General features: G+C 35.4%; 1 protein-coding gene across 1 annotated transcript in view; it reads left to right on the top strand.

Annotated features, from left to right (window-relative positions):
* khdrbs2 (KH domain containing, RNA binding, signal transduction associated 2) overlaps positions 1–10,431 on the top strand; it is a 97,523-nt gene that overhangs the window by 81,318 nt on the left and 5,774 nt on the right. The window contains exon 14 of the transcript XR_006372564.1: positions 339–341. The gene's annotated coding sequence lies outside the window, so the exon portion shown is untranslated. The remainder of the gene's footprint in view (positions 1–338; positions 342–10,431) is intronic.

Here is a 10,431-nt window from a genome sequence, read left to right as displayed (position 1 = left end):
AGAAAAGTGAGAAGGCTCTATCAATTTTTAAACAGTAAGTGAAATAGCACAAAGGCGCTGGTCTAGAAGTTGAAAGATAAAAAAAAGTGCTTTTTTTGGTTTCTTTTCATCTTCAATATGGTCTTCAGTTTAAACCTCGGAAGTTACCTATTATATGAGCCTCCTTATGATCAATGCTGTTTTCTGTCTCATTTACGACTGCTTGTTATACAGAAAACCAGGTCTCCCTGTAAACACAAAGTAAATGTATCAGACTCATTATCCCAGACAGGGAGTTTCAGGCGGACACCCTAAAGTCAAATTAGCGCAGAAGATGAAGGCACTGCCAGGATTTCAAGTCAGTGCAACATGTCGAGAGAGATTAGTGAAGAACTCTTTTTGGTGTCAGAATTTGTCACAAATATCCCTAAAATTATGTGAGGATTGTTCTGCAAGACAGGCAACATGTTGCCTGTGGAGACAACATGTTCAGAGTTACTGAGTTATTGAAATTTAAAGGACACAGCGGTCAAGTCGCCACAGAAACAGTGGACTGTTGAATCAGAAAATTGTCAGTCGAGGTCATTATGTATCTTTTTTCGCTTCAGTGAAGATCATTCTTACAAATTAAAGGACAAGCAACGGAAATTAGGTTAGTGGTTACATCTTCACAACAGAGGCTCTCTGTAATAAGATATGAAAGTGTAAATCCTGGAGATTACCAATCCATCACGCCTACAATCAAGCATCGTCTAACCTAACATTAAAGATTTTAAAAACATGCAGGCAAAGACAAACTTTCCAATTTTCAAACAGAAAAGCCTGCATGGGTGTGAACTGAGCAAGAGAATGTTGTGCATGTGATGCAACGTTATAATTGATTCAATGCCAACCAGCACACCTCAGTGTTGTTCGTATCTGAAAACATAATCAATGGAACTTTGATGCAAGCTGAGGATGTGAGAAAATACAATAAAAAAAAAAAAATCCTCGTATATACTTTAAGTGTTGTCTCCACAGGCCAGTCAGATTTTTACTTTTTACTAATCTTCTGCCAAGCTGCTTAAAAACAAATCAATGTTACTGTTTGTCTAAGGAATGTAGAATTGTAATTGAAAAGTTTAAGCCGAAAAGAAATCCCAATAAAGACAAATGTTGATGTCTAAAAGTGGGTCAGATGCAGAAGGAGTCAATCAGATGGGCTGATCCAACCTTACTTCCATTGCCTTTGTTTAGGCAAAATTTAGACAAAACTTTTAGATAATAAAATTATTTTTTTCTGGGGTATATTTTAAATAAATATTTAAAAAAGATGGCCATGGAAGACCAATGCTTACGGCTGATCAAGCATACTGTACAGTTCTGTGAAAGAGTTGTACTCAGCTACAATATTAAATATTGTATTAAAATATTAAATATTTTAATATATATTATACAATATTAAAATCTGTTTGATTTTTAATCCAACAAATGGTGGAAGCTTTCAAATGGTGATGTTAAAACAAGAACTAATTGTGATCTTACTAATTGTGATCTTACTTAATTGTGATTTTTATTTTATTTTATTTTTTTAGAAAGCTGAGATCATTTTCACAAACCAAACTAAGGCATGATTATTAACTGACCTGGAGATATAACAAATAGCAATTTAAACATAACCTTTCTGACAGATGAAATATCCCAAAATCAGCAGATAATCAGAAATAAATGAAGAAATTGTAGAAATTTCCCATTTTCAACAAGGTTACAAGGCTATTTCAAAAACTTGGCAACATTAATGAACCAAAATAATCACAATCCACAACTAGAGAAAACATGTTCAGTGGTCAAAATGACCTAGAGAGGACAGTCAACCAAAATTAATTCAAGAGCACAAAGACAATTTAACCAGGAGCTCACAAAACAACACAGAACGGCATCTGAAGCACTACAGTGTTCAAGATTTAACAACAACGAAGAAAATGGGCAAAATGGAAAAAGTTTCTAAACCTTTTTTAAAACTCTTCAAAAAAAGAAAGACCCATGTTACTTCAGCCAAAAACCATCTTCACGACCCCCACAACTTTTGGAAAAAAACTGAGGACTGATGAGAGAAAAGTGAAATATTCTGGACGGTGTGTGTCTTATTACCTAAAACAAAGACTAACACAGCTTTTGGTCAGTTTTCATAAATTGACCATTATACATAAAGTCAATCATGATGGCAATAGTGTGATGGTCTGCGGCTGCTTTACCTCCTTCAGATCTGGACAACCTGCCATAATTGATTGAATCATTAACCTTGAACTTTACACCAATCAAATTTTGCTGATGTAACAGGACAATGATCCAAAGCACTGACACATCTGCAACCTTTGAATGACTCAAAAAAAATAAATAAAATAAAACAATTTTAGAGAGGTTTTGCCAAAGTCTAGCCTTAAGCAGACTTTGAGCTGCTGCAGTTTGATCTTAAAGACATCATTCATACTTTGAAGCCCACCAAGGTGACTGAGATAAAACATTTCTGCAAAGGAGACTGAGCCAAAATCTCTGTGTGATGTTGAGTACTTACTACCACTTATCATAAACACTTGATATACATTGCTGCTAAGGTGGTGTAGCTAGTTTTTAGCTTTAGGAGGCAATTACATTTTCACAAAGGCCCAAATTGGTTTTGATAGCTTTTTTGCTTATTATATGAAATTCTAATTTGAAAACTGGGTGTGGTATTTACTCAGATATTTAAAAATGGTAAATGGCCTGTACTTGTGTAGGGATTTATCAAGTCCAGAGCACTCCAAATGTGTCACTCTGCATTGAGTCATTGACTTTCATGCACCCACAGACTTGAAACAGAGCAATGAAACTTCATCCCAAAATAATCTGGTGATTATTAGTATGAAATTAATCAGTTGAACAAAAAAGCCAAAGAAGTGAGACTGCAGAAAAGTGGTTTGTTCTGTCTTTACATAGCAGAGCACTGTAAATTTGATACCCTTTATCCCATCATACAGACATTATGCATCATAATATACACTCATACTTCATAGACATTACAGGAGTTGAGTTTTCAAGTTGTTCCATATTTTTTTCCATTTACATTAACTTTCACAAGCCTCATCGTTATGTAATTCTTCATATAACTTTCAGCTATAACATACTATGATGTATAATAATTTATCTGTCTGCTAAAGTAGACACATTTACTATGTGTCTGCTTTAGCACAGACCTGATGCAAACTAGGGTTATGTATAGTTAATAGCATTATTTTTGCTAGAACTAAAAAAAAAAATGAAAAAGAAAAAAAAAAGTCAAAAACCATTTTGCTAGTTAAAACCTTTTAGAAATGTCATGGTGAAACTGAAAAGCCTTTTCTCTAACTCTGAAACCACTGGTTGAAATCTGCACATGTAAGAGGTCCTCAAAGCAAAGACACCAAGGTTGAGACAATTATAGGGTTTGGCGAACAGCAGTACTTCGCTGTGGCTGTTGCTGGAAAACTAGCAAAGAGGAAAAATGCACAAGAGCAGTAAAAAAGAAAAAAAAAACTGAACCTCCCTACAGGAAACCAAAGCTATGAACCACAAGAAAAAGATTAACCAGTGCAACTACAGAAGAGAGAAGAGATGGTTTTCCTCTCCACCCCATCTGCTCTCCATCTCCAGATTGTTCTCAAAATGATTTATTTTTTAATAAATGTTCAACAGCAGGTGGGATTCAGTGGAGGAAATAATGTCTGTCAACCTGAACGGCCCAAAGGTTTGTTCGTTCTCACGATGATAAATCATGTACCTCTGAAAGCACAAAGCATTGACACATTTAACAAAACTCCGATGTCTTGATTAAAGAAATACGTTTTGTCAGCAGGCATGTTTTTGACAAAGATACAGAGCCAGGAGCTACAAAAAGGCTGTTAAAATAAAAGGTCTGCCACACAGTGTTCATTTTAATGTTCGCACTGAGGTGATGATGTGAGAGTCAATGCATTTTAACTCCCTTTTTTATCTGCAATATACTGACAATGTCTCAGCATTGAAAATGAGCAGTGAGAAAAACTTCTGGATCCATAAATCTTAGGAGGACAGTCTGCTGGACCCAAGAGAACTCTTGCTCATCTATTTGTCAACCTCAAAAAGGAAATTCAGACAATTGCATCAGTCTTTGGCTGTTTAAGCCCCCCGTACCTCATCTGATCTACCATCTGATCAGATTGCTAATTCCATGTTAATACAAGAAGTGTCAACAAACCCCTGCACCCCTGCTGGTTAAAAGTACAGACTTTCCACTGGTTGATTGTCAGCGCCATTATTCCATTACCCCTCACACCACCTCCGTTCCTATGTGTCTGCTTATGCAACATCGTCCCTTAACAAGGAGCTTTTTGTTTCCCACTTCTCCTTTGATGTGCCACCATTTGCTTCAGATATGTTTTTAATATGTGTGACAAAATCCATTCAGCTGGAGGTGCAACAGAGGGAGGAAAGTGTTTCTCTTGAGCAACAACCACCATTCAGAGCGAAAGCAGTTTAAGCTATTTTTGAACATCATGTCAACCCATAATTTAACATGTTTGAGTTTATGATGAAACCACCAATAATAACCACTTTCAAGTTGCAAAAGCAAGCAAATGGAAGTGATATTTTTCTGTTTTAATTCATTTTTAGCATTTAATTTTTTTTTACAAAAAGAATTGAAGTGTCTATATTTGAGACTGTCGATTGAAACAAATGGATTGATAGATTGGAAAGTCTTTGGGGTTGTCTGGTACTTTGTTAGACTTGTTCAGCAGACAGGGATTCCCATTTCTTGTTATTTTTTTGCCATTTTGAAGTTCTACATAAAACTCTCTTAAGATCTAAGTGCAAAATGTCAATTCTTACTATTTTTCAGCTAGTCTTAAAATTTTAATCAGAGTATATCAGAGTGGCTGTTCAGATGTCGACCATGTACACCCCTCAGTTCATCAAAGATATGCTCACTATTTGTCCCTAGGTTGACAAATATACAAAAGGAGCCAGCATTTAGTTTCTGTGCTCCTCAGCTGTGGCTGTGCAGAAACTGTTGGTTTCTTTAAATCAGGACTGGATTATTCTTTATGGAATTACACTCTTTTATGCATATTTCCCTTGGATATTAAAGAACACTTTAAGATCTATTCTTTTACATATTTGCAATTTATTTGTTTCTTTTTATGTGGTGCCTACATTTTATAAATGTATTTCTTGTTGTAAGATAGCTTTTCTTTATTTTCCTTTATTTACTTATTACTTTCAAATACATGTCTTGTGCATGTAAAGTGCTATACAAATAAAGCAGTCTTTGATTGACTTGTCTAAAAGGATTAACTGAAAGGATACTCAAAGTTAACTGTGAAAATGTATAATTATTCATAGTGAATTGCTTGTCAACACAGTTTTGGAGGTCAGTGATTGCCAAAGATGTTTGATGAAGGATAAGAGAGACTAATAATAGCTTTCCTATTAAATTTATTTTAGCTGTAAAGCAGAGTCATAGCACACACTCATAAGAAAATAAGTTAGAGAGCAACAGCCTTGGCAGTACATTTTCTTCATTTGTCAAATTACTACTAAAAATAAGACTCAAAAATCTTAGCACAGATTTATCATCTCAGTACAGGTTGAAATTGAATATCAAAAAATGAAGATAAAGCACAAGCTGTGGCAACAGTGCTCTAGCTAAACATAAAATTGATATTCCAAATAAAAATGTGTTAAAGGGATTTTAAAGTGATTATGTTGATATCCTTCGTGGAATTAAACAATTCAGATAATCAATCCACGGAGAAAAATTTGCTGTTCACATCTTGTACTTCTGCAAACTATTTAGGTCCACCATGTTAGAACTTCAACAAGACACCACAACAAAATGTAGCCGATCATAATCTTATCACCACGACCTGGGATTCCACTGACAGCATCCAGCACGACTGTTCATTATCAGAGAATCCCCAAAACATATTTAACAGTCAAGTTGTACACAAACATACAAGCTGAATTTCAGTTTCATTATCTGTTTCTGCCTATCCTCAGCAAATTCTTAACTAAAAGGAGGTTAAAAATTTAGTTGAAGGTAGATGCTATGACTTGAATTACAAAAAACAAATTCAATGATAATTTTATCTCACTAAATATACAATAATTAGCATGAATCAATCAAGGTGTTGTTATCAAAGCATAGCAGCTGAAATGTAACAGCACATAAAAAACTCTAAATGTAACCTGCCTACTTTTTCAGAGCCTGTTGTGCTCAGTGAGGCTGTTTACTGTGAACTGCCTACTGATTTTAATAGAAAATAGAACAGAAAACATTTAGCTACAAGCTTTTGTTCTGCAGGCAAACCTTTTCAGGATGACATTTCATACGTCAAAATCGTTATTTTGTTTATTGCAGCCATCATAACCCCAGTCATAATGATCCTCCTAATAGTAGTCTTACAACAAATTTAGTTGATTTCACTATCTGTTTTATCTCTTCTTTTAATGCTGTTGCTTATTTTTCTTGTGATCTCATGGATGTTGGCTGAAAATACAAAAAAATAGGATCAGATTGCTTTATAAACTCCCTCTCTGTCTTTGTTATTTCGGTTTTGATGGGCATACACTCAAGCAAAAAAAAAAAACAACAACAAAAAAACAGGAAGAGCACTGTAAACAAAGATGCAAGTCCTTTTCAGATCAAATATGGAGCATGTGTGCAGCTGTGGCTAAAAGCAAGCAGCACTGATGATGCTTTTAGCAGCCACCACTTTCACAGCTCTTGTTCAAGATGAGGTCTAACGCGAAGTGACAGCATGGCTGCAGGTGAGGCTTAGACAGAGTGAAGAGCTTGCAAGCAAACTTAATCACATAAGCAAAGAATCTCACATCTGTCAGGTTAATGAGACAACGCCCTAGGAGTGATCATGAGTTTACATACAGCTGCAGGAAGTTTGTCTCTAATTTTATAATCAACAGGGTTGGCACGTCTTCTGGCTAATTTTATCTTTAGGAATAGGCTTGATGATAAATATTTAGCTTGACAACACGAGTAGTCTACTTCCTTCTTTTATTTAATTTTTTTTTAGATTTTATTTATGCTCATTTTAAAATCTTGATAAAGAGAAAACGACCGCAGTCAGCGTGACAGCAAGAACTGCCAAGTTTCACAAGAATTGGCCAAAATGCTGATGGGGGTGTAACTGATGCTTCCATCTGGTGTTACGATCAATACCACGCATTGTCACCAGCAGACAGTAATGGAAACTGGAGGATCTCCAGATTTAGACCGATGGAACAAGGCAGGAAGGTGAGTCTGCACAGACACTTTGATGACACCTACTTGTGAATGACAGCACTGTGGATGTTAACCTTTGGCGTAGTGGTTAATTATTGTTTAAACTGTGAATTGTGCGTAAATATTTAAACTTTTATTTGTAAAAGGAAACTAAATATATTCAAGGATAACATTGAGGTCAGTGATTCTGATTAAGATGTACATTACATAATTACATCCAGCAGTTTAGTATGCAGCTCAATAGTCGGAGCCCTACAGTTTTCACTTTAGCATGGAAGCTGTTTCCTTGTAAAATGCCAAAATTCTTATTTGTGAGCAGGGCCAGCCCAAGACATAAGCAAACTAAACTACTACTTAGGATCTCAGCAGGGGCCACTGAGAAGCCCCTGTATTCTCACACAGGATGAATCTCAGACTGGGCGCTGATCACTTCATACTTTGTGGTTTTGGTTGTTTCATACTTCATTTATTCAACAAATGGAACAGTCTGCCATGGGAAGTGTTCAAACTGGACCTGCCAGGGGGACATTTCACACAATTTTAAGTAATTTTCTGTAATTACATAAATAAGCAGATCTGGTTGTCTAGATCGCCACTATGTCAGAAGATGGTACAAAAAAGGTCAAAGGGCACAATTTCTTAGTTTGAATGATCAGATTCAGTCTATATTATGACAAAACTGAGATGACTTTCTAATTTAGCACTGAAACAGAAACTTGAATTAAATACCAACTTCTGCATTACCAGCCAGCTGTAGTGTACAGATATGTTTTCTCACATTGCTTTCACTGTTCTAATTGTGTCACTAAAAATGATTTATAGATAAACAGTTTGAGATTCATTGAAAATATGTTTCTGCTTTTTTAGCATCAAAACAAGCTAAGATTGAGACAAGTAGTAAAAGGCAGATACAGATCAAACCTTAATTAAGTTATTTCTTCAATGATTCATTGAATCACTGTTCGGGTTTTTAAAACTGAAGAAAAAATACACTTAAATAGATAAAAAGAAATGTCCCCTCCGGACATATTTTATTATTTTTGGTGTATACTCAAGTTTAAGCCACCTTAAAACTGTCTTCACCAATTGCAAACTGGAAGACTTAAAAGAATCAATTACAATAACTTACAGAAAACTTTATTTATTTACAATTTAAAGAAATTTACAATTGTACTTTAATTGTACAAAAATAAATTTTCATATTTAGAATTCATGGTTTTCAGAGTGTGAAAACAAAATTTATAAAAATTATATCAATCAGTTCACCATATAAGGATTTTGTTGTTGAATCACTAGTTAACTGTAAACAACTGGTCTTAAAAGCAAATGTACAAACAGTTAGGATGTTGCTTGGTTTCCCAAATCGAATTTTGCTTTCAGTTATCTTAAAAGGTATTATAAATGGATCCAAACAGAAGCCACGACTCACCATTTCTTTTTTTGTATAACCCCTAATCTGCTTTGAATGTGCATGCTTCAATCTGTTTCTGGCAGAAAAACTAAATGTTCAGGTCAAATAATTATTTTAGCAAATTGTCCCACCATATTCATCTTGCTATGTTATAATACAACCTTCTGTCATTTCTTTAGATTTGCTTTGATGCAAGTATAATTCAGTGGGAGAGACACATTGATTTCAGTACATTTAATGTTACCTGAAACCAAGAGACCCAAAATTACTCTATTAATCCTGTCACTGAAATGTACATATTCCATCAGAAACACAAATCTCTTAGACAATCGACAACAAGACACAAGAAGGTTATCACATACTCTAATGTGCTAATGCTGTAAAGCTCTAGAGTGAAATGTGTAATGCAAGTATCAAACATTGCCTATTATCTGATTCTTAAAAATAAACAGTAATCAGACACACACAAATCCTCAAATTAACCAGAGCTGCCTCTGGTGAGGCATACCGAACTCGCATCATTTCATGTTCGGCTTCCTCCTCTGGGTTAAATTATAGCAGGATAAAGAGAAACATCATGCACTGAATAGAAATATACAATTAAGACAATGTAATCACTGCAACTCATGAATAACCTCTTGATTCATACTGGGACGCTTTTAAATTGTTAAACATTTAGGAGCTAATAGTTCAAGATTTTTCTTTCCACTTACTCCTCAGAGTGCCGTGCAAATAAACTTTTAAGTATTTGCACTTTGAAGTGCTGCAAATTCAAAATGCGGCAGCGAAAGCCTCACAAAGGATTTGCGGTACATTCATACTCAAGACTCCCAATCTAAGGCAGCTCGCTTATGTGGGATCAAATGTGATTGTTAGCTCTTGGATTACATTTTCTGCTTTTACAGTTAACACTCCAGCCTGACAACTTTGTAATGAGAATAGAGTCAATCCCGAAATGCAAAGCAAGTACAGTAGGTTCATGGGTAATGACCGTAAACGATCAGAAAACAGTCTCAAAGAGGCCAACTGTGCGAAAGAAGTCGTGCTCTAACAAATGTTAAACATCAAAGCTGTCTTGCAGACATAAACTAAGAAGCACATTATCTACTTGCTCTATTAGAATAAATGTGCCCAGTCAAGGATTATGAATTAGTTTAAGATGTGTTCAGCTTTGATTATGCACAACTAGAGTTCTGTGAATGTTTCCATAAAACAAGTATAACATAAAATGATTAAATGACCTCTGTAAATAGATCCACATTCATATAATGAAGGAAACACATCAGTCTCTCATTGGATCCGAAAGCAGCAATCTTGTAAAAGGTAAAGGAAGAATAGAGTAATTAGCTACTGAGAGAGAATTAAAGGAACAACTTGTGTTGGATTGCCATGGCAGTATAAAGGCTTTATAGCACTCACAAGGGATTGTTTTATGTGCAAATTCCTAAACAGAGGCTCAAGAGAGAAGGGGAAGTATCTTTTGACCAAGTGTGCTTTGAATAAATTGTACTGTGCTCTATAGCCAATATCACAGAAGCAGACTAATACAACTGTAGAAATTGTTTATTCTTTTCATCCATCCTCCTGTCACCATCCATTCACACTGCTGCCAGAAAATACAATGACATTGTTTCTGAGACAGCAGGGGAACGTTCAACCGAGCACACCCCAAAACCACATCCCTGCCAGTGTGCACTGAGATGGAGTGTGAGCCATCCAAGTTCAAACTGGAGTAAAAGCAAAGAAAGCAAACAAACAGGCTAAA

Source organism: Gambusia affinis, linkage group LG13, assembly GCF_019740435.1.
Source record: "Gambusia affinis linkage group LG13, SWU_Gaff_1.0, whole genome shotgun sequence".
Classification (NCBI taxonomy): Eukaryota; Metazoa; Chordata; class Actinopteri; order Cyprinodontiformes; family Poeciliidae; genus Gambusia; species Gambusia affinis.
The sequence above is the reverse complement of the archived record's forward strand: the minus strand, read 5'-3'. Positions and strand labels throughout refer to the sequence as shown.